Source organism: Dromiciops gliroides, chromosome 1 (genome assembly GCF_019393635.1).
Source record: "Dromiciops gliroides isolate mDroGli1 chromosome 1, mDroGli1.pri, whole genome shotgun sequence".
Lineage (NCBI taxonomy): Eukaryota > Metazoa > Chordata > Mammalia > Microbiotheria > Microbiotheriidae > Dromiciops > Dromiciops gliroides.
In genome coordinates, this window is record NC_057861.1 from 99,402,771 (window position 1) to 99,428,989 (window position 26,219).

The following is a 26,219-nucleotide window of genomic DNA, read 5'->3' on the forward strand; positions in this document are numbered from 1 at the left end:
TGCATTAGTGTTCCAATTTTTCCACAGCTTCTCCAACATTTATTATTTTCCTTTTTTGTCATTTTAGCCAATCTGATAGGTGTCAGGTGGTACCTCTGAGTTGTTTTAATTTGCATCTCTCTAATCATTAGAGATTTAGAGCATTTTTTCATATGGGAATAGATAGCTTTGGTTTCTTCATCAGAAAACTGCTTGTTCATATCCTTTGACCATTTCTCAATTGGGGAATGACTTGGATTCTTATAAATTTGATTTAGTTCCCTATATATTTTAGAAATGAGGCCTTTATCAGAAGTACTGGCCATAAAAATTGTTTCCCAGCTTTCTGCCTCCCTTCTAATTTTTGATGCATTGCTTCTATTTGTACAAATTTTTTTTAAATTTAATGTAATCAAAATCATCCATTTTGCATTTTATAATATACTCTATCTCTTGTTTGGTCATAAACTGTTTTCCTTTCCAAAGGTCTGATAGGTAGATTATTCCTTTCTCTCCTAATTTACCTATGGTATCACCTTTCATGTCTAAATCATGTATCAATTTGACCTTATTTTAGTATAATGTATAAGATGTTGGTCTATGCCTAATTTCTGCCATACTATCTTCCAGTTTTCCCAGCAGTTTTTGTCAAATACTGAGTTCCTATCCCAGAAGCTGGAGTCTTTGGGTTTATCAAACACTACATTACTAGTGTCAATTACTACTGCATTTCCTGTGCCTAGCCTATTCCATTGATCCTCCACTCTATTTCTTAGCCAGTACCAGATACTTTTGATGACTGTCTCTTTATTGTAAAGCTCCAGGTTTGGTACCGCTAACCCACCTTCCTGTGAATTTTTTTTCATCATTTCCCTGGATATTCTTGCTAAAGTTGTTAATTGTTTCAAGTAATTTTTTATTTCATTCTCTAGGATTCTTTAAGTAGATACTGTTTATTATTTTAAGGAAAGCTCCACCTATTCCTAAACTCTCTACTGTTTTTATTAGGAATGGTTGCTGTATTTTTTCAAAACCTTTCTCTGCATCTATTGAGATAATCATATGATTTTGGTTGGTTTTCTTATTGATGTGGTTGATTATGTTAATAGTTTTCCTAATGTTGAACCAGCCCTGTATTCCTGGTATAAATTCCACCTGGTCATAGTGTATTATCCTGGTGATCACTTGCTGTAATCTCCTTGCTCCGATCTTATTTAAGATTTTAGCATCAATATTCATTAGGGAAATTGGTCTATAATTTTCTTTCTCTATTTTTGCTTTGCCTGGTTTTGGTATCAACACAATATTTGTATCATAAAACAAATTTGGTAGAACTCCTTCTTCAACTATTTTTCCAAATAATTTGTATAATATTGGAATTAATTGTTCTTTAAATGTTTGGTAAAATTCATCCATAAACCCATCTGGCCCTGGGGATGTTTTCTTAGGGAGTTCATTAATGGCTTGTTCAATTTCTTTTTCTAATATGGGTTTATTTAAGGATTTTATTTCCTCTTCAGTTAACCTGGGCAGTTTGTATTTTTGTAAATATTCATCCATTTCATTTAGATTGTCAAATTTATTGGCATACAGTTGGGCAAAATAATTCCTAATTATTGATTTAATTTCCACTTCATTGGTGGTAACATCACCCTTTTCATTTTTATACTGGTAATTTGGTTTTCTTCTTTCTTTTTTTAAATCAATTTAACCAATATTTTATCTGTATTATTGTTTTTTTCATAAAACCAGCTCTTAGTTTTATTGATTAATTCTATAGTTTTTTTGCTTTCACTCTTATTAAATTCTCCTTTAATTCTCAGGATCTCTGGTTTAGTATCTAATTGGGATTTCTAATTTGTTCTTTTTCTAGCTTTTTAAGTTGCATTCCCAATTCATTAATCTCCCCTTTCTCTTTTTTATTCATGTAAGCATTTAGAGCTATAAATTTTCTCCTAAGCACTGCTTTGGCTGCATCCCATAGATTTTGGTATGTTGTCTCATTATTGTCATTCTCTTGGATATAGTTATTGATTGTTTCCATGATGTGTTGTTTGGCCCATTCATTCATTTTTTTTTTTTTTTTGCAGGGCAATGAGGGTTAAATGACTTGCCCAAGGTCACACAGCTAGTTAAGTGTCAAGTGTCTGAGGCTGGATTTGAACTCAGGTCCTCCTGAATCCAAGGCCAGTGCTTTATCCACTGCACCACCTAGCTGCCCCCCATTCATTCTTTAGAATGAAATTATTTAGTTTCCAATTTATTTTCATTCTACATTTCCCTGGCTCTGACTTACATGTAATTTTTATTGCATCATAATCTGAGAAGGATGCCTTTACTATTTCTGCCTTTCTACATTTGACTATGATGTTTTTGTGCCTTAATACATGGTCAGTTTTTGAAAAGGTGCCATGTACTGCTGAGAAAAAGGTATATTCCTTTCTATCCCCATTCAATTTTCTCTAGACATCTATCATGTCTAACTTTTCTAGTAATCTATTCATCTCTTTTACTTCTTTCTTATTTATTTTTCAGCTAGATTTATCTAATTCTGAGAGGGGGAGATTCAGATCCCCCACTAGTATAGTATTACTGTCTAATTCCTCTTGTAACTCATTTAACTTCTCCTCTAAGAATTTTGATGCTAAACCACTTGGCGCATACATATTTATTATTGATATTACTTCATTATGTATAGTACCTTTTACCAAGATGTTATTTCCTTCCTTCTCTTTTAATGAGATTTATTTTTTCCTGTGCTTTGTCTGAGATAAGGATTGCTACCCCTGCTTTTTTTACTTTAGCTGAAGCATAATATATTCTGCTCCAGCCTTTTCCCTTTACTCTGTGTGTATCTCTCTGCTTCAAATGTGTTTCTTGTAAACAGGATATTGTAGGATTCTGATTTATAATTCACTCTTCAATTCACTCCTGTTTTATTGCAGAGTTCAGCCAATTCACATTCACAGTTATTATTACTGAATGTCTATTCCCCTCCATTCTATTTACCGCCTTTGTACTTTTCTCCCCTTCTTTCATCTTATTCGTCCTCACTGACACCTTACTTCTTATCCCTGCCTCCCCCAATCTGCCCTCCTTTTTATCACCCCCCTCTTTTCATTACCTTTTTCTCCCTTGCTTTTGTCCTCCCTTCTATCAGTCCCCCTCTTTCCCTTCCCCTTTTACTTCCCTAAAGAATGAGCTAAGTTTCTTTATCCCAATGAATGTATATGTTATTCCCACTTTGAATCAAATCTAATGAGAGGAGGGTTGAAACAAAATTCACCCCTCTTTTCTTTCCCTCTATTGTAATAGGTTTTTTTTTCACCTCTTCATATGATATAATTCACGCCATTCCACCTCCCCTTTCCTCTCCTCCCCATAGACTCCCTTTTTAACCCCTTAATTTTCTTTGTATCTTCACGTCAAAGACAATTTATATTTATAACCTCTGTGTAAAGTCCTTCTCTCTGCCCCAATACATTTACAATTCTTAAGAGTTATGAGTATTATCTTCCCGTCTAGGCATATAAACAGTTTAACCTAATTGAGTAACCTTTTTTTTCCCCTCTGTTTACCTTTTTAAACTTCTCTTGAGTCTTGTATGTTAAGATCGACTTTTCTATTCAGTTCAGGTCTTTTCATCAGGAAAGATTGAAAGTCCCCAATGTCATTAAATGTCCATCTTTTCCCCTAAAAGGGAATGATCAGTTTTGCTGGGTAATAGATTCTTGGCTGCAATCCAAGCTCCTTTCCCTTCCAGAATATCGTATTCTAAGCCTAACAGTCCTTTAATGTTGAAGCCACAAGGTCCTGAGCAATCCTGACTGTGGCTCCATGATATTTAAATTGCTTCTTTCTGGTTGCTTGGAATATTTTCTCCTTCACCTGATAATTCTGGAATTTGGCTACAATATTCCTTGGAGTTTTCTTTTTGGGGTCTCTTTCAGGAGGTGATCGGTGGATTCTTTCAATGATTATTTTATCCTCTGATTCTATGATGTCAGGGCAGTTCTCTGTAATAATTTCCTGGAATATGGTGTCTAGATTCTTTTTCTGGTCATGGCTTTCAGGCAGTCCAATAATTCTCAAATTGTCTCTCCTCGATCTGTTTTCCAGATCAGTTGTCTTTCCAATGAGATATTTCACATTTTCTTCTATTTTCTCATTCTTTTGATTCTGCTTGACTGATTCCTGGTGTCTCATGGATTCATTATCTTCCAACTGTCCAATTTTAATTTTTAAGGCATTGTTTTCTTCAGTGAGATTATGCACCTCTTTTTTCCATTTGGCCAAATGAATTTTTTAAGGCATTGTTTTCTTTAGTGAAATTATGAACTTTTTTTTCCATTTGACCAGATGAATTTTTTAAGGAATTGTTTTCTGCAGTCAATCTTTGTGCTTCCTTTTCCAAGCTGCTGATTTTTTTTTCATAGTTTTCTTGTTCTGCTTTCATTTCTCCCCCCATTCTTTCTTCTACCTTTTTCAATTGATTTTTAAAATCCTTTTTGAGCTCTTCCAGGAAGGCTATTTGTTCTTGAGACCAAGTCACCTTCCCTTGGGAGGCTTCATATGAAGGCAATTTGAGGGTATTGTCCTCATCTGAGTTTGTGTTGGCTTCTTCCCTATTGATACAGAAGCTCTCAATGGAGAGGGCTCTTTTTTGTTTCTTACTCATTATTGCAGCTTATTTATTTATTTTTTAAGTTGAGGTCTGCTCTGGGGGCACCAGGTTCCCTGTTTTGGGCTTCTTGTGCAGGGGTATAGGTGCTGTGTGACCGGCTTTTTACTCTAGGCCTTTATAGTGTGTGCAGTTCACCCCCCTGCACGTCCTGTTTGAGCATGCTTGGCCTGGTGCCCGATCCCGCCTGTCCCACTCGTGGCCCTGCAGCTGGTAACTTGCCCTCCCAGCCGGTGCAGGTAGGTTTTTCCACTGTCCTTCTTGGCCACCAGATTTTTGAGCCAAGTTCCAGAGGCCTCAGTTGTTCGGCTGTGGCCCGCAGCTCCTGCTGACTTGCCCCAACCCCCTTGGTGCTGGGCTGCTGCCCTGTGCTGGGCCTCCCTTTTGCCTGAGTCAGACTGACCTTTTCCTGAAGTCTTCTAGATTATCTCTGGTTGGAAGACTGTGTCTCTCTGTCTCTTTTCAGCTTCTATAGTTTCAGAATCTGTCCAGAGGCTTGATTTAATGTTCTTTTTGAGGGAACAGAAGGAGAGCTCAGGCAGCTTGCTGATTCCTCTCCGCCATCTTGGCTCCACCTACTGTCAACCTTCTAAGCCATCTTTAGCTGGAAAATTATCTCACCCCATCCTTTTTTTGGGTTCTGCTGCTCTGGGAATTGTTTTACAGCATTATTTAGAGGTATTTGGAGGGTTCTTGGGGAGAGCTCGAGGAAGTCACTGCCTTTCCTCCACCATCTTGAATCCCCCCATCTCCCATTGGAGGTTTGTCTTTTAAGGACTGGGGAGTGGGTAAGAAAAGTCGTGACCTGTTAGAGTTCCTCAGTTGTTAGAACTTATTCTTCATATTGTTTGATATTACATAGTGTAGACTTTCTTTTTAAAATGTTATTATTTTATTTTCAAATTTATTAATTTATTTTCTCCCACTTCCCATATCAATGGTATGTGTGTGTGTGTGTGTGTGTGTGTGTGTGTGTGTGTGTGTGTGTGTGTGCATGAGAGAGAGACAGAGGGAGAGCGAGGAAGAACCCCTATTTTAAATACTCAAAGTCAAGCCAAAATCCTACATTTGTCATGCCCCCAAATTGATTTCTCATTCTGCATTTTAGGTCAGCTTTTCTGTATGATGAAATGTACATTGTTCTTCATCTTTAAACTTCTGGAATCTTGGTTGATCATTCTACTGATCAGAGATGTCTTTCAGAATTGCTCAGTTTTATAATATTGAAATTATAATATTAATTGATTAAACCTTGAGATAAATAAATATATTGGGTAGTTGAAAAGTAGTAGGGAAGAATTGAGCTATATTTTTCCTTTTATTTCACCATATTGGTCCACTTCTCTGGTATGGCCTTTCTTATACATATCATTCCCTTTTCACATATCTCTTGGTACTTCCATGGAAGGAGGGGATCATTTTGCTTTTTTCTTTGTAAGGAACTAAGCACACATACATACATATATTACTGGACCTCTGATTTTATTGATATGAGGAATTTCAACTATGGAAATTCCTTCTACCAATTCATATTAGTACTTGTTCTACGTGGTAGGAAAATTAAAGTAGACATTATTGTTAAAGAATCAGTGATCTCTGAAGAATCATGGAAAATGGAAGATGTTCCAAAGGATAGAGAAAGAATATGAGTTTTCTCTATTTTCAACAACAAGAAATAAAAAAGGGTTAGAGTAAATCTATAAGCTATAGGCTAGATAGTTATAGTTGATTACTATTCAAATATGAGAGCATTTTATTTAATGGACACCTAGAATGGAAAACATTGATAACAAATGAGGCAACATGGCATCTTCAGAGTTATTATACTCATAGATATAGCTTACTTGAATATTAAATTAAAATCTTAACAAAATCTCTCATGGTATTACTGTGGAAAAGTCAGACAGATTTGGGCTCATTTTCAAATTGGTAAATGACCAAAATATATGAACAGATTTTTTTAGAGGAATAAACCCAAGCTAATAGCCATATGAAAAAAGCTCTGAATCCCTAATAATTAGAGAAATGCAAATTGAAACAACCATGAGCTTCTACCTCATACCTTTCATATTGGTGAAATTGACAAAAGGGGAACATGACCAAAAATGGAGGGGCTGTGGGAAAACAGGTACATTAATATGCTTTTGGTTAAACCATGAACTTGTCCAGCCATTTGGGAAAGTAATTTATAGGTACATCCCTATAGCCCAAAGAGATAAAAGATAGAGAAAAGTAATCCATATGTACAAAAAAATTCATAGAAGCTCTTTTATGGTGCCAAAGAATTGAAAATTAAGTGTTATCATTAATTAAGTATAGCAAAACAAGCTATGGGATATGAATATGATGAAATGCTATTATGCTATAAGACACGATGAAGGAGATGATTTTAGAAAAACCTGGGAAGATTTAGATAAATGGATACAGAGTTACGTTAAAAGAATCAGGAGAACTATTTATACCATGACAAAATTAAGGATAAACAATTTAAAAATACTTTAGGGCTCTGATCATAATAATGATTTCTAGCAATTTTTGCTCTTTTAGATTTGCAAAACTTTTTACATATGCTATATTATTCAATGCCCAGAAGGAAACTCTGTAAGGTAGATGTTATTCTTCTTCCCATTTTACAGATGAAGTTTGACCAATGCAATGATCAGCCACATAGGGCAGGAGGTTGGAATGATTTGGGGACCTCCCTAGAATTTATATTTCTTTATTTAAAGTTTAGAGTTCCAAATTCTATCCATCTCTCATTCCATCCCTCCTTCCCCTCCCACCCTTCCCCCCTCCCCAAGGTTACAAGCAATCAGTATAGGTTTTACATGTGCAATTATGTAAAACATTACCATATTAGTCATTTTACATAAAAAGATAAGTAAAAAAAGGAGAAAGCACAAAATAGCATGCTTTAGTCTGTGTTCAATCAATATCACTTCTTTCTCTGAAGGTGGATAGTATACTTCATCATTAGTCCTTTGGGGTTCTCTCGGGTTATTGCATTGTCGAGAGTAGTTGTCATTCACAATTGCTCATAGATCACTAATGCTGTCACTGTGCACAATGTTCTCCTGATTCTCTGTACTTCACTATACATCATTTCATATGACTCTTTCCAGGTTTTTCTGGGATCATCCTGCTTGTCATTTCTTATAGCACAATAACATTCCATTTCAATAATATACACAGCTTGTTCAGTCATTCCCCAATTGATGGATATTCCTTTGATTTTCAATTCTTAGCCACCACAGAGTTGCTATAAATATTTTTTGTGCATTATTTTACTTTTCTCTTTTTCACAGTTACTATTGTTAACTGTTTCCCTCTATCCTATTCCCTTTCCCATGATATTTACTCTATTTTCAATCTTCTTTCACCCTATCCCTCCTCAAGAGGGATTTGCTTCTATCTGTTCCCCCCGCCAATCTGCCTTCCCTTCTTTTACCCATCCCTCCTTATCCCCTGCCCCATCTACTTTCCTGAGGGGTTAGATAGATTGATCCACCCAATTGAGTGTGTTATTCCCTCCCTGACCCAACTCTGATGATATTAAGGTATTTGAGATATTTCTTATGAGTGTTAGGTTCATTTACTTCACAGTTTAGATAGATTACTCCACCCAGTTGTGTGTGTGTATGTGTGTATTAATCCCTCCTTGAGCCCACTCTGATGAGATTAAGGTCTTTGAGCCTATTCTGTTTAGAGTAAAGTTCATTTCCTGCCCTGCTCCTCTCTAAACTCTTCCCCCACTCCATAAGCCATTTCCTGTTTCTTTCATGTGGGATTTCACCCCATGCTACCTCTGCACTTCCCCCTCCCCCCAGTGCATTCCTCTCACACCTCAATTTTACCCTAAAGATGTCATCATGGGGCAGCTAGGTGACATAGTGGACAAAGCACCCACCCTGGACCCAGGAGTAGCCAAGCCCAAATTTTGCCTCAGACACAAGACACTCACCCACTGTTCATGTCACCCAACTACGACCACCCCCCACAAAAAAGATATGTAAAAAATAAATGCTTTACATATATTATTCCTTTATAATCAATTACCACCTGTGCCCTCTGCCTAATTTATTTCTATCATCTGCCCTAATACTGAGAAAGTTCTTATGAGGTAAATGTATCATCTTCCCATGTAGGAATGTAAACAATTTAACCTTTTTAACATCCCTCTTAATTTCTTTTTCCTGTTTAGCTTTTTATTCCTTTCTAGGGTCTTGTATTTGGAAGTCAAATTTTCTATTCAGTACATGTCTTTTCATTATGAATAATTAAAAGTCCTCTTTTTCATTGAAATCCAATTTTTTGCCCTGAAAGATTATACTTAGTTTTGCTAGAAAGGTGATTTTTGGTTGTAATCCCAATTCCTTTTCCCTCAGGAATATCATATTCCATGGCTTCCAATGCTTTAATGTAGAAGCTGCTAGATCTTGTGCTATCCTGACTGGGGCTCCACAGTACTTGAACTGTTTCTTTCTAGCTGCTTTCAATATTTTCTCCTTGAGCTGGGAGCTCTGGAATTTGGCTACAATATTCTTGGTAGTTTTCCTTTTGGGACCTCTTTCAAGATATCTTTCACTAGCTTCCATTTGTTCCATCCTAATTCTTAGGTAATTACTTTCTTCAGTGAGCTTTTGTATCTCCTTTTCCATTTGGATTTTCAAGCTGCTGACTTTCTTTCATGACTTTCCTGCATCTGTCTCATTTCTTTTTCCATATTTTTCCTCTACCTCTCTTACTCTGTCTTCAAAATCCTTTTGGAGCACCTCTATGTCTTTAGCCCAATTCATATTTTTCTTGGAAGCTTTGCATGTATGAGCCCTGATGTTTCTATCCTCTTCTCAGGGTGCATCTTGATCTTCCTTGTTGCTAAAGAAAGTTTCTGGGGGCAGCTAGGTGGCACAGTGGATAAAGCACCGGCCCTGGATTCAGGAGTACCTGAGTTCAAATCCGGCTTCAGACACTTGACACTTACTAGCTGTGTGACCCTTGGCAAGTCACTTAACCCCCATTGCCCCACAAAAAAACCAAAAAACCCCACAAAAACCCCACAAACCCCCCCCCCCCAAACCCAAAACAAAACAAAAAAACAAACAAAGTTTCTATGGTTCTCAACTATCTCTGCTTGCTCATCTTGCCATCTTTTACTTGATTTTTACGGCCCTTTTACAGTGGAGCCCTACTTCCAAGTTATACCGTCCCAAGCTTTAGAATGTCCCAAGTGTTTCAGTTTAAGGGATGGCAGGTTTTTCACTCACCTGGCCTATTCCCTGGTCTGTATATAACCTCAGGCCAACTTGCTAATTAAACAGACAGCAAAACTTTGTGTGCTGTGGTTGTAAGTTTCAACAAGCCTGTGCCCCTCCTACACCTTGGCCACTGCTACTGAAGCCTACTCCCTGGTTCCCAGCAGGGTAAAACACCCAAGTTCTGCCTCAGCACCAGCAGAGACCTCTGTAATCTCCCCCTTGCCAACCGCTCAGTGCTCTCAACAGACAGTGAGTTTAGTTCCAGATCACATCAGCACTGTAGCTCATTCAGAGGCCCCAGGGGTCTCTTTCCCTGGCTCAGCCTTCCTGGGCCTGGATTTGTGTCAGTGTGACTGTAGGGTTTGGCTCCACTCCTGCCCCAGCACAACAGCTCCCTTCTGCCAACCTACTAAGCTATCTTTGGATGGAAAATTATCTTAGTCCATTCTTTTGTGGGTTTTGGTTATCCAGGAATTGCCCTGTGGCATTTTTGGAGGTTTTTTGGAGCAATTGTGTTGTGAGTTCTGAGAGCTCACTGCCTTTCCTCCTCCGTCTTGGCTCCTAGAAGACTCATGATTAACCATAGAACCACCTCCTGATAGAAAGGTGATAGAAGAAGAATGCAGATTGTGAGGGAAATTTTTTTGACATCAAAAAGAAATGCAAGAATTGTTCTGCTTTATTATGCTAACAAAGTTTTTTTTCTTCCTTTCTTAGTTGGAATGTGGAGGGTATGAAGGAAGTGGTGGGAAAGAGATAAAACAATTATGAATACATCTAATTATATACTCACCTGACCCACATATTTATTTTTTAATTAATTTTTCATATTTTAACCAATGAAAATTCCTTTTGTCTCTTTGGATAGGAAATGAGTCATAGAATGACACCACTATTTCCAGACCTTTAGATACCTAAATGTTTCTTTACTACCAAAGATGTTTTTGGGAAAAGGAAGAGAGGAAATTTGGGGACTTGGAGAGGAAGTGAGTCATAGAATGAGTCCACTATTTCCAAAATTAAGCAGGTTGAATGAAGCTCACCTCAGGTAGCATTGCATTGGCAAGGAAGCATTCTCTAGAAAAGTACTGTTAGTACCATTTAAATTTCAGGAACCTGAGGCAAAGGCCTGGTGGTCCATACTTAATTCATAATTAAGGCTCCAACTCATGTTTGGGGGTGATGGCAAGGGAGGAGACTTTAAAACAAATTACTCTATTGGTGTTTTATTATATTCAACCATGCATATGAGGAGACCAACTGGCAGGTGAGAGCAGGGACATGATTGAAATACTTGTTATGTTTGTTTTCTTTTTACTGTTGTGCTTGTTGAATGTCATTCTCTGGAGAATATTTGGGCCATGGCTAATATATCAAGATCTTTTCTACTTTCTTGTCATTTGAATCAAATAGTGGTTTGCTTCATTGGTAACTATTGTTTGCCCTCTTCAAAAATTAAAATATTAATTTCATACATAGAAAAGTGTGGTGCAGTGGAAAACGACATTAGCTTTCATAGTTTCAAAGTCAGAAAAGTGATATTCTGATGAAAGGGAAGCCACCATCTTCTTCCAATTCAACTCATTCTCTTTTAAGGGTAACTTATTGTCTGGAAGTTGTTTTGTTTTTTTTATATGAAATTTAAATTTGGTCCTTTGAAAGCCACTATTCTTCTTTCTGCCTTCTGGGATGAAATAGAACAGGTTCACTCATCCATATAATAAACCATTAATATACTTGAAAACAATGAACCTGTCCCACCTGACTATTCTATGGAAAATAAATCATTTTCTTCAAATGATCCTCATCTGATATGAAGTTGGATCCCTTCATCTTTCTGGTTGTCTTTCTCTGAACAACTCATTTTTTTCCTTAAATACAGTGCCTGAAGTAAAAATAGTGGTCTGACCACCTGATCACACTCTGCCTATTCGGTCATAAGTTATGACTCTTTAATGGAACTTAATATTTTATTAGCTTCTGTCCCCTTCCATAAAAGGTTGTTGGCACATATTGTGTCAGTAGATCACATAATCTTCCAGATTTTTTTCAGACACTTTTATCTAACCTTGTTGTACTTGTGAAGTTGACATTTTAAACTGAGACTTTATATTTTTCACCATTAACATTCCATCTTATTATATAGTCTGATGTTCTAGCCCAGCAAAATCTTTTTGAAGACTGCCTATTGTTTAGTAAGAATGCCATCTATTACCAAATACAAGTTATTGATATTATAATGTTGAATAGCCTATATCTTTGTGGTCCTTCATCCAAATTCACATCAGAAACATTAATGACAATTTTTTTGTGGTCATTCAACAAGTTTCAAATCCAGCTAGCAACATGGTATGGTGGAAAGCTCACTAGATTTGGAGTTCTTGCTTTAAATCCTGCCTCTGATGCTTACTGCCTATGAAATGTTGGGAAAATTATATCATCTTTCTGGATTTCATTTGCCTCACTTATACAAAGAGGGGATTTGACTAGATGACCTTAAAGCAAGGTACCTTCTGATCCTTAATCTAAGATCTTAATTATACTATGGTCTAGCCCAGGAATGTCAAACTCAAATAGAAATGGATCCCTGCAGATCAGATACTGACTCAGAAAATGACAAATTAACATTATGTATGTCTTATTGTCTTTTATTTATTTTGTTAAGTGTTTCACACTTAAATTTTCATTAGTTTGACCTGTTGCCTGCATAAACTTGACACTTCTGTTGTATCCCTTCTCTTTCATACAATTGTAACATGAGAGATACTATTGAATGCTATGCTAAAGCATATATAAACAAATAATTGTATATACATGCACACTCATTATATAAATATACATGCATATGCATATATGCATATGATAGAATTATATAGTGGGAGAATCAGAGCACTACAACCCTGCTGAGAAAGGCATTGTGAGATCCAGCGTAGCTCCACACTGAGGAGAAAGCATATGACTTGGGGTCAGGAAGTTGCCTGACCTCTGGAAATTCATAGACTGCCTGTAAGTCATGTCAATCAATGGACAAGCCAATTATCTTGGAACTAGTGTGTGGATTGCCCTTCTTCTGGTCCTGCAGGGAACTTCTACTGGAAGCCACAGAGGATCAGGCTTTTCATTTGTGAACTGGCTGTTGGCAGCAGGGGCAGGCAGAGGAAGTAGGGTAGACAGATCTCTTTCTTCACATGTTTCTCTTTGCTAACCCCTAAGTTACTTTAATAAATACTTAATGCCCAAAGACTGGTGCTATGAGCTTCTAATTTAAGGCGACCACACATTAGATTTTTTGACATCACAGTTATATTTTTTAAATTTCACAATAGAAATAAAAATGTTTTTTTTTAAATAAAGATAGAACTTTGACAACGTTATAGAGGAATGATTTTTACTTTGATTCTTCATGAAATGCTAAACTATAGTTTTTTAAAAAGGGTATATCCAGGAGCAGTTAGGTGGCGCAGTGGATAGAGTACCGGCCCTGGATTCAGGAGTACCTGGGTTCAAATCCGGCCTCCAACACTTAACACTTACTAGCTGTGTGACCCTGGGCAAGTCACTTAACCCCAATTGCCTCACTTTAAAAAAAGGGTATATCTGGATGGTATATCTATATATCTAGAAATATATGTATATTTGTCTGTATGTGTATATAAGTGCACACAAACAGAGGGAGAGAAAGAGAGACAGAGAGAGACAGAAAGAGTACATTAGCATACCCCAGATATATCATGCTAGAAACCTGTGGATAAAGGAAACAAAGTTAATCTATTGTGACTAGTTCATAAAAAAACCCCCAAAACAAAAAAAAACAACAACACCATACTAAGAATTACACTTGGAGGCTGAGGGGGTAGAGCCAAGATGGTGGAGGAAAAACATTAAACACACAGAGCTCCTGACACAATTACCCCCCAAAACAGCAATAAAATAACCCCTGGAGCAGCAAAACCCACAAAAAACAGGCTGAGTTTATTTTCCAGCCAAAGACACATTAGAGGGGTCTGTGCTGGGCTGTTAGAAGAGTCCAACTCCCACGATCGTGCTGACACAGACACCAGGCATGCTGTGCCAGAAGAACTTACCCCCAGCCTCTGAATAAGCTGCAGTACCAGAGTCTTCTGGAACTAAGCTTATGGTCAGGTGAGAGGGCTGAATGGCTAGCTGGGAGCAGGAACAGAAATATAGGGGTGTATGCAGGACCTAAAGAGGAATTTGGCTATCCAACCCTAGTGTGGAACCAAGAAGAAATCTTGAGAAGCAGGAGGCCCAGGGAGGGGAGGGGTACAGGCTAGTCTGAGCTAAGAACCACCACACATAAAGTTCTGCTGGCTGGTTAATTAGCAAGTTGACTTGAGGTTATCTTCAGAGTATAGAACAGGCCAGGAGACAGAAAAACCTGCCCTCCCTCAAACTGAAACACCTGGGACCCTCTGAAGCTTGGGACAGTATAGCTTGGAAGTAGGCCCCCACTGTAAGAGGGAGTTAAAAGTCAAGTAAAAGACGGCAAGATGAGCAAAGAAAGAAAGTTGAGAACTACAGAAAGTTTCTTTAGTGACAAAGAAGATCAAGATGCACCCTCAGAAGAGGATAACACCCTCAGGGCCGCTACATCGAAAGTTTCCAGGAAAAATATGAATTGGTCTCAGGCCATGGAAGTGCTCAAAAGGGACTTTGAAGAGAAAGTAGGAGAGATAGAAGGAAGATTTGGAGAGGTAGAGGAAAGAATGAAAAGAGAAATGAGAGCAGTGCAGGAGAGTCATGAGAAAAAAGTCAACAGTTTGTAAACCAAATGGAAAAAGAGACACAAAATCTCTCAGAAGAAAATAATTGCCTAAGAATTAGGATTGAACAAATGGAACCTAGTGACTTTATGAGAAACCAAGACACAGTAAAACAAATCAAAATGATTTTTTAAAATAGAAGGAAATATGAAATATCTCCTTGGAACAACAGCTGACCTGGAAAATAGTTCCAGGAGAGATCATTTGAAAATTTGAAAATCATTGGACTATTTGAAAACCATGAACAAAAGAAGAGTTTAGACAGCATCTTACAAGACATTGTCAGGGAAATATCACCATGATATTCTAGAAGCAAAAGGTAAAATAGAAATTGAAAAAATCCACTGATCAGCTCCTGAAAAAGATCCCAAAAGAAAACCTCCAGGAATATTAGAGCCAAATTCCAGAGCTCCAAGGTCAAGGAGAAAATGCCGCAAGCAGCTAGAAAAAAATAATTCAAGTACTGTGGAGCTACAATAAGGATAAAACAAGATCTATCAGCAGTTACTTTAAAGGAGCAGAGGGCATGGCATATGATATTCAAGAGGGTAAAGGAAGTGGGACTACTGCCAAGAATCACATAACCAACAAAACTTGTATAATCTTTCAGAGGAAAAAAATGGGACTTCAATGAAAAAGAGGACTTTCAGGCATTTGTGATGAAAAGACCTGAAATAAATAGAAAATATGACTTTTAAATACAAGACCCTAGAGAAGCACAAAAAGGTAAACTGGAAAAAGAAATGAGGGATATTAAAAGATTAAACTGTTTACATTCCTTCATGGGAAGATATTACTTCCAATTCATAAGAACTTTCTCAGTATTAGGGTACATGAAAGGAATACACTTAGACAGAGGACACAGGTCTGAATTGAATATGAAGGGAGGATATTTGTAAAACATTTATTTTTTGTTTATTCTTGTTTTTTTGTGGGGCAGGTAGGGTGTGGTGGCTTATGTCTGGGGCCAGATTGGGCTCTGGGCCTCCTGCATCCAGGGATGGTGCTTTGTCCACTGTGCCATGTAGCTAACCCATGATGACATCTTTAAAATAGGGTTGAGGGGTAGGAGAAATGCACTGGGGGAGGGGGAAGAAGAGAGATGGACTGGGGAGTTGTAGCTCACATGAAGGAAACAAGAAAAAGCTTATGGAGGTGAGAGGAAGAGGGGTAAGGAGTGGTAAAGTGAGTGAACCTTATTATCATCATAACTGGCTCAAAGGGGCAGCTAGGTGTCACAGTGGATAAAACACCTCTCCTGGATTCATGAGTTCAAATCCAACCTGAGACACTTGATACTTACTAGCTGTGTGACCCTGAGCAAGTCACTTAACCCTCATTGCCTCACAAAACAACAACAAAAAAATAACTGGCTCAAAGAGGGAATAACATACATACTTAAGTAGCTATATATATTTTGCCCTGAGGAAAAGTAGGAGGGGAAGGAGATAATGGCACAGGGAAAAAAGGGAAGGAAGGAAGGGCAGATGCGGGGAGGGAGCAGTAAAAAGCAAAACATTTTTTGAGGAAGGTGAAGATGTTCTGCATAACTACAATTGTATGACTTATATTGAATTGCTTGATTTCATAGGGAGGGATGAGGAGAGAAGGAGGAAGAAAATTTAGAACACAGAATTAGTTCAAATACCCTAATATTATCAGAGTGGGCTTAAGGAGGGAATAACATATGCACTCAATTGGGAAGAGTAACCTATCTAACCCCACTCTAAAGCAGAAGGGGAGGAGGGAAGGGTGAAAGAAGGGAGGGCAGAGTGGGAGAGGGGGCAGTCAGAAATAAAACAGTATTGAGGAGGAATAGGGTAAAATAATATAGAAAATAGAGTAAATATTATGCAAAGGGAATAGGATGGAGGGAAAAAGTTTTGATGATTTACTATAATGGCAAATCGTATGGTATCTACTCTGCTGGGCTATTGTGAAGAAAATTCTTTGTCAAGTTTAAGGTATTATATAAAAAGTTATGATGAACAGGATGCTATAAGAAAAACCTGGAAAGATCTATATGAACTGACGCAGAGTGAAATGTACTGCTGGGAAGCACATGGTTATTTTATGTAAAGCAATTATCCAATATAACTCTGAAGGACTTGTGAAAATTGCAATCCATTTACAGAGAAAGAACTTATGATATCTGAAAACAGATTGAAGCACAGTTTTTTGACAGTTCCTTAATCTGAAGTTTTGTTTTTTTTCTGTTTTCTCTCACAACTTAGCTAATGTGGAGATGTTTTACATGACTATGTATCACTTATATTGAATTGCTTGAGTTCTTTTGGGTTGGGGGTGGGAAGGGAGGGAGGAAGAGAAGTTGGAACACAAAGTTTCAGAAAATTGATGACAAAATTTGTTTTTACATGTAATTTGGAAAACAATATTCTAAACACACACACACAAAGACAAAATTATGCTTTTTCTTTATGATCACTATTTCTTTTTCTAAATATTTACTATACCATCTTTTTAATAACATAGTTCACCATTTTACCAGGAATCAAAGTCCAACTTATTCCTCTGCAATGCTGTCAGAGTTCTATCCTTATTTTAAAATAATTTAAAAAATTTTGTCTTTTGTTTTATATAATAGATATTTCCAATGGTATTTATTGCCCTTTCATCCCTCCAGCTGCTCTCCCAGATACTAGAATAAAAAAAAAAGTCACAAAACTCAACCAAATCTCAAAGTGCTATTTTTAAAGCCCATTTCAGACCATGCTACTTCCCTCCTCAGTAAGTTCTGTTGGCTCCCTGCTGCCTCTGAGATCAAATACAAACTTCTATTTTTGGCTTTCTAAGCCCTTTATCATCTGGATCTGATCTCTTCTTCTAGACTTAATATATCACTCCTCTTCACACATTTGTCTATTTGTTGTTCCTCATACAGTTCATTAAGTCTACTTTCTCTACGTCTATGTCCCAGATGTCTGCCATACCCAGAATCACTACTTCCTCCACACTTCTACCTCTTAGAATACATTTTGTTGTTGTTCACTCATGTCCAACTCTCTGTGACCCCGTCAACCATAGCATGTCAGGCCTCTACTATCTCCCAAAGTCTGTCCAAGCTCCTGTTTTTTTTCTACCAGAACACTATCTATCCATCTCATTTTCTGCCATCCCCTTCTCCTTTTGCTTTCAATCTTTCCCAACATCAAGGTTTTTTCCAATGATTCCTGTGGCTCATTATGTGGCCAAAGTATCTAAGTTTCAGCTTCAGTATTTGTCACATTCCTTCAAAGCTTGATTCAAATACTAACTACTATATAGCATCTTTCTTGAATCCCTTAATGCTGATGCCTAAAGCCACACCCACTCCAATGGTGCCTTTTATTTACTATGAAATTGTATCACCTTCCATGCATAAACGTCTATCACCTTCTACCACCCTTCAACCTCCCCAAAGAATGGAAACTCCTTGAAGGGAGGAGCTATTTTATTTTTTGTCACATGGTAGGTGTTAAATAAATGCTTGTTGATTGGACCACTATTGCAGATTCCATTTCCTAACCATTTTTTAAAAAGTAGGCCACCATTTGTCTTTTAGAAAAAGAAATAGTGATGCCACTCTTATTTTCTACCACCAATTCTGTATCCCTAAGTGACTCAACACTTACCCCACCAGTTGTTTCTGTGCCAGAAATTGTAGTTCACCTGGGTTAGTTGACTTTCATTTATCAAGTGCTACTAGTTACTTTCTTGATTGTCTTGAGTATCAACCTTCTAATGGAAATTTTTGCTCCATCTGGATCTGAATTCCCAATTCTATTACTTTCATATTGTTTGAATTTGATAAATAATTTAAACTTCCAATTTCCTCATTTATAAAATGAGGAACTTGGCCTAAATATTTTCACCCTCCTAGTTTTAAATACTTTGATTATTCACTATTTTACCTTATCTTGACCGATTTTCAACTCCATTTCTTTAGACAGTTTGAGTTGATATTAGTGGAAATCCAGTCTAACTCCATAATTTTACAGCTGAGGCCCAAATAAGGATACAAGGTTAATGTCTATTAGGTTATTTATTTTTTTCCCAAGGCAATCACTGCCCAGAGTCACCCTGCTAGTAAGCATCAAGCATCTGAGGCCAGATTTGAACTCTGGTCTTTATGACTTTAGGGCTGGTACTCTATTTACTGCACTGCCTTAGCTGTCCCCCCTCCATTTTTTCAAAACAACAAACTTTTTTTAAAATTTTAGTACATTTCTATAAGGATTGCTCATTAAATAATTAAAAACCAAAATTATCAGCTAATATCACCTATTATAAACCATTCTAAACAAACTAAATCTGCTTAGAGTAAGCAATAGATGTCCAAAAATAAAAGTTCCAGGGGTCCTCTCTTTTCTTTTTAACCTCTTAAGAGATTAAACCCCTTAAGGTTAAGATGTTAATACTGAATTCACACAGATAGTAAATTGCAGGGTAGGAATTCAAACTCAGATCCTCTGACTCCAAATACTGGCTTAGAATCAGGTAGTTACCTGAAGGAATACTGAATTTCCAGGAATACAGAACTGGACCTTGGACCAGTCTTGAAAATGTCTCCACTATTCCATAATTTACTCCTTCATGCCACTTGAATTTTTGTATCAAAATTTTAGCCACTGTAGATGAATCCTTTATTTTCCTCGTCTTAAGAAATTACTCATTGCCCAGATCTAGTGAAAATATTGCAGGGGAGAGGTAGTTAGTGGAGAATACCCTTCCACTCAACAGTTAATTCTAATTTTTAACTGTTGAATATTTTAATACTCGGACCTGTCCAGTTTTACTTATTACTGATTATCATTCCTATAACTTTGCTCTATTTTCAACTCACAGACTGTTCACCTTTAGTTGCTATGGAGATGCTACATAATCTTACTGCAAAACAGTGACCAGAAATTTTTTCTTATAAATTGAAGATTTCTTAGCAACCAGACAAACCCACCAGATCTTTGCTTTCCTACCATTCACCTACTGTAGCAAGTAACAATGTGCTCTCTCTTACTAGATTATAAACTCCTTGAATAAAGAAATGATACCTTATTTATCTTTATAATATTTTTCATTGCTGTTCAAATATTTATTTTAATTATTTAATAAGACAAGGATAAGTATTTAATTTATATATTGCTTTATAATTTATGCAGTATTGTCAAATCCATTACATTCATTGATCTTGCTAATAATTCTGTGAAATATGTCCTGGGAGCATTATTGCTCCATTTTACTGATGAGGAAACAAACTCTGAAAGTTTCAATTACTTTGTCCAGCATCACACAAGTAATTAGTGGCAGAGCCAGAACTCAACCTAATTCCTTGTCCTGCCATTATATTGTTCTATGGGATTATTACCACCCCCATTTTACAGATAGTGAAACTGAGACTCACAGAAGGTACATGCCTTGTCTCAATTACATAGCTCCTTTGTGTTACAGGATAGACTAGAGCACAGATTTTCTGACTTCCTACTCAACTACTTTTCTTGTAATGCCATGCAACCTAGGTGGCATAAGCAAAGACCTAGAGGTGGGAATGTACATTTTGTTTGTTTAAATTGATTGGGGTAGGAGACTTGGGAGGAGGAGTATATTGAGGAAATATGACTCAAATAACTCTGAACTGTCAGAAACTATAAACTTTTCCTTCTATGATGCTAATATTTGTTTAATTGGGGGAGTTGGAACAACAATGATTATGCAGAAATTCTGTGGATGCTCAAATGTGAATATCACTCCCATTAGAAAAAAAAATAAACCTTTTCTCAAATATAATAGAAGTATTTTGAACTTAAGGAAATCAAACAGCCAGGATTAATTTTTCCTGGCTTTTTGCTATGTAGCACCAGCTATGATAGCTTCTCCCACAGAGGGATTGTTGGCTCTACAACCTCAGGGCCTCAGTTTCCAAGTTCTTCAGGAATTTGAACTATTTTTTCCCCTCCTGGTTCTAAATCCTTTGCTTATTCATTATTTTGGATTATCTTAGATTTGTCTCACTTCTTCTCACTTAGAAATTTCTACGGATAGTTTTTTTAAATAAACCTATCAAAATGCTCCTCATGATTAAATATTTGTGTACATCTGTGATCTCATCAATCTGTGTGTTCCTTTCACTGGTGCAGATAACAAGTCATTCATGCCTTCTCATTCCATGCCATTTTTGTCCATGACAATCTCTTCTTGTTGTTGTTTGTCCTTTCTTCTTGAAGATGACCATGACAGTTGTTATGACTTCCAATGAATTGGATTTAAGTGAGGAAGGGCTGTACAAAGTCACCAGCCTCACTTTCTCCTCCAGTGTCATCTGTGTCTAGTGGAAAGATATATTATCAGGATGACTGGAGATGGCTCAGAGTTTTAAGGCAATTGGGGTTTAGTGACTTGTCCAGGGTCATACAGCTAGTGAGTATTTGTGGTCAGATTTGTACTCATCCTCCCAACTTCAGGGTCTGTGCTTTCTATCCGCTGTGCCACTTAGCTGCCAATGACAATCTCTAAATTCTCAATAGAAGATCTATTCTCTGTTTTGGGGGACATTTGTGGGATATCAGTGCAGCAATCTGACTGGCCACTTATTATGCCTCACTTTTTTTTCCTTTTAATTAGGGGTACATACTTTTCCCAGTGATATGTCTTTGTTAATTGTTTTTTTTTAAATTGCTTCCTTGATAATGGCAACCTATTAGACAAAAATAAAAACAACCCAAAACATTCCTTTAATCTTTCAAAGCTAGATATGTTCTTTTTTCTTGTTTTGTTAAGTATAGATGTCCTCAGTAAGGGAAGGGTGAAGTTCAAATAGTATGCCATGCTGAAAAAGTCCATACTTTCTGTGAGAAAATAATGGGATTTGGCAGATGCCCAGGGGTCCCACCTGGGGATTGATTTGGAATTGATTGAATTGGGTGAGACTGACTGAGAGAGTGACTGAGAACCTACTTAAAGTTGATTTAATCAAGACCATACCTGGCAGGCCCTGGGTGGGGTGTTGTTCTCAGAAGCTGAGGACTTTGAACTCAACAATGAGACCATCCTAAGGTCCAGTGAACCAATCTAGCCAATCAATTGGCTTGAAGAACAGCCCCTTCCTGGGGAGGGAGATAGGAAGTAGGAAGTGAGGATGGCTCTGTCTCTTTCATTCTAGGAACCTTGCATTGGTGGCTGAGCAGAAGGAGGAGTCCAGTCTGAACCCTAGGGAACATAGGTTTCTTTTCTTAATTTTCTGAACTCCACATGTTCTCTCTTTACTAACTTCTAATATACTTAAAAAAATGCTTAATGCCTAAACTGTTGCTGAAGCTTTTCATTTATAAATAAATCCTAGCTAGTTTCCCCCCACACTGGGGGCAGAAAAAGGAGACCACACATTAGATTTTAAATGTCTCACTTACCAACTATGTTGTTCTAGTGATGTTATCTGGTGAAACATGATGAAACAATAGGATCTCTGAAGAGTTAAAGGTCAGGGTAGCTCAGAATAATGGAGAAGCTTATGGCCAGTACCAGGCCACTGAAAACATGACTGATGAAGAATTGGACTACTTCAAAGGTTCTCAGAGTGATGTCTGATGTCATGATCATTATCATGATAGTCATCATTGTCATCATCACAATTAGCATTAATATAGCACCTACTATGTGCTTGGTTCTGTTAGTCACTTAAATATCTCAAAAGATCTTCATAACAAACCTAGGTGGTAGATTCTATTATTATCCTGATTTGACTATTGAGAAAATTGAGGCAGATAGAAGTTAAATGATTTGTCTAAGGTTCCACAATTAATAAGTCTCTGAGTCAGTATTTGAACATGGGTCTTCCTGAATCCAGGCCCAGTGCATCACCTAACTGCCACAGTATGGAAATATGTCATTAACATAATTAGTATGAGAGGCAATTATTGAACAGCCCATGTGCTCAAAGTCATGTCAAATTAAATAGGAAAGGCCACAAGAATATTTGTTAGACCACCTTGTGGAGGATAGAGCCCTTTCAGACTTGGGCAGATTTCGGGTGACCTCATTGGAGAGATTATTCTTGCTTTCAAAGATTGAAGAAGAATTGATGTTTCTACCCAAAACCTTACTCTCAATTAAGACCTACTCTAATATCTCACTATGATATGAAGATGACCTTGTGTTCTTGAAGGTTATATTAATAGAACATAAGGTCTGGCAGATCATACTAAGGTAGAAAAGATTCAGGCCCAGGGATAGACTGATCCTCTTTGTCAATTTTTATTTCTCTAAAAGGACCATGTGTGATCTTTATTCATTTTGAAGGAAATCTATCTTTGAGCTACTTTGATAATTGTCCCTTAGTAGGGTAATATCCAGCACACAGTTATTCAGGTTCAACTACTCCTTATGTTTTCTTCCTAAGTTTCACAGACACTTCCTCACATAATCTCTTGGGAGCTGGTGGCATCCAAATGCAATGGCGCCATTATCATTGGTAAAGAGAAAAGATGGCTATAAAAATGTTAGTAAATTAGTCCTATTTTATGCATTCATTTGTAGTTTTATCTACAAATACCCTTGGGGTGAGCTGATTTAGGTGGATCTCATGTTTAGCCCTCTGCAGACTAGTTTTTCAGTCACTCAGTGAGTCAACAAACATTTATTAAATATTTACTATGTGCTAGTCCCTGTGCTAAGCATTAAGGATTTAAAAAATACAAAAGCATCTCTTGCTCTTAGGGACCTTATTGAGGGAGTATTGATGGAGGCAAGATGAAAATAACTATGTACAAACAAGCTATATGCAGGATAAATGGAAATAATCCACTGAAGGAAGGTGTCAGTATTTAGGAGGATCAAGAAAGGCTACTTGTAAAAGGAGGGTATTATTTGAGACTTGAAGGAGATCAGGGAAACCAGGAGGCAGAGATGAGGAAGGAGAACATTCCATTTCTGAAGATAAAATGTCTGGAGCTGAGAGTTGGAGTATAGTTGCTTAACAAATGTTTGTGTACTTGAATTGTCAATTTTTTATTGATAAAATGTCTCTAGAAAATAGTGGTAGAATCAATACATATAATTAATATATACATATAGAATCTACATATGGAGAATCTATATGTATCTATCTCTATCTATATGTATCTATATGTATCTCTATCTCTAATCTATATGTATCTCTATCTATCTATCTATCTATCTATCTATCTATCTATCTATCTATCTATCTATCTATCTATCTATCTTCCTATCTATCTTGCAGGGAAATGAGGATTAAGTGTCTTGCCTAGGGTCACACAGCTAATGTGTCAAGTGTCTGAGGCCAGATTTGAAGTCAGGTGCTCCTTAATCTAGGGCCAGTGCTTTATGCACTGCACCACCTAGCTGCCCCCATCAATATTTTTTAAACTTTTGTTTATTTTCTATTTTCTCACACCTATTTTATTTGTTCAAACAGGTCTTATCAAAGCTGATGAAATTATACTCAGTATCTTTCTCTTATATGCCAGTGTGGCATTTATTTTAACTTCATTCAATCATTCATTCAACAAGTATTTATCAAGTGACTGTGTGAAAAGCACCATGCTAGGCAATGGGGATGTACAGATTAAAACCAAGCAGCTCCCACCCTCAATAAGCTTGTATATTGCCTTCCCTCAAAAATTATCTCCAACTTACCCAGTATAAATGTTGTATATACAGAATTGTTTGCATGTTTTATCCCTCATTAGAATGCAACTTCCTTGAGAGCAAGGACTATTTGCCTTTCATGTCTCTAGCACTTAGAATAGTATCTGACACATAGTAAGGACTTATTTGACTGACATACTACTAAAGAGAAATAACAAAAAATAGCTAACATTGATATAATTCTTTAAGGTTTGCAAAGTACTTTGTCTATATTATCACATTCAGTTTGATCCTTACAATAGTTATGTGAAGTAGTTACCACTACTGGCCCCATTTTGCAGATGAGGAAACTGAGTTTCATAGAAGTTAAATAATTTGTGGAAGATCACATAGCTAGTAAATATCTAAGTCAAGATTTTAACCCAGATACTTCTGACACCATAACCTGAACTGCCCATCCATAATAAAAACAAACTTTCTCTTTATATAAGTTCATATCAAATTATTTTTTTGGAGGAGATCACTGACATCTGGAAGAATCAACAAAGGACTCATTCAGGAGGTAGATCTTGAAATGACTTTTGACTCTCCCTTTCCCAACAGATCTATTACTTCCAGACTTCTCTGGAACTCTCTATTGTGTTTTCCTTCCTCAGAGATTTCACCACTGAGAATTTCATTATGCTATAAGAATGAATCTGTCTGGTGATCACATCTCATGCTCTGCTCCAATGCTTAGACCCTTTGGCTGAAAAGAAGAGCCATGGATTCTAGGGCCTCTAATGAGGAATTTCAGCATGGTTTTTCTCCCCATTTTCAATGGGTTATATGGTTTTTAGACTCCTTTGCAATGCTCCATCATGCCCCAAGTGTTGGATATCTTCTTTTCCCTGTTCCTCCAGGCTTTTCAGCTTGTATATGTGCCTTGTTTCACCTGATTAGAATGTCATCTTCTTCATGGCAGGGTCTGTCTTTTTTCAATTTGTACTTGTATCCCTAGCACTTATCACAATGCCTGACACATAACTAAGTGCTTAATAAATCTTTGTTGACTGATTGGAAGTGGTGATAAAGGAGAACATATCAGACATGAGTATCATCTGTATAGATATGATAAGTAATCATAGAAGCTCATGAGATATTCAAGTAGTTATATTGAAGTGACAGAAATCCCAGGACATAGCATTGAGGAAAATCCCACAGTGAGTGGGAGCTGGATGATGATTCAGAAAACAAGAATTTGGGGAAAAAAAGCAGACAAGTTGTAGGAATGATGAAGTGTCACAGGACCCAGGGAAGAAGACAATGACCAATATCACTACTACAGAGATGTCAGATGACAAGAAGATTAAATAAAAGAGTTAGCTGGATGACCCAGTAGGCAGAGTGTTAGATCTGGAGTCAGAAATATGGCCTTAGACATTAACTAGTTGTGTGACCATGGGAAAGTCATTTAACCAAGTCATCTGTCTGCCTCAGTGTCCTCATCTGCCTCTAGAGATATTATTATTATTGGCCACTAGATTTGGCAATATATAGATCATTGATAAAATTGTGGAGAACTATTTCATCCAAGTAGTGGGCTTGAGAAATGAATGAGAAGAAAGAATATAAATAGCTAGTATGGATCTTTCAATTTTGCTGAAACTTCATTATACCTTCTGTTTATGATTATAGCATGAATGTCATTGTAGGTTTATTTCAGTTCATTTGAATATTTACTTGTTTGCTTTTGGGACAACAGGATATGCTGAAAGTATTCATGTTAAATTTGTATTCATAGATAATCTAAGAACTATGTGATTCTTGGCACATATTCACCATGCCACCACTATCAGCACTGTGGCTATAGAAGTCTTATGGCCACTTTTCTCCCAATTTCATGGATTGCTATGGCTAACAACAAACAGTACCTGGCACACA

At 37.1% G+C, this 26,219-nt stretch overlaps 1 pseudogene; it reads left to right on the forward strand.

Annotated features, from left to right (window-relative positions):
* Positions 1–4,821: 4,821 nt before the first annotated feature.
* The window catches only part of LOC122746191, a 194,173-nt pseudogene continuing 172,775 nt past the window's right edge, over positions 4,822–26,219 (forward strand).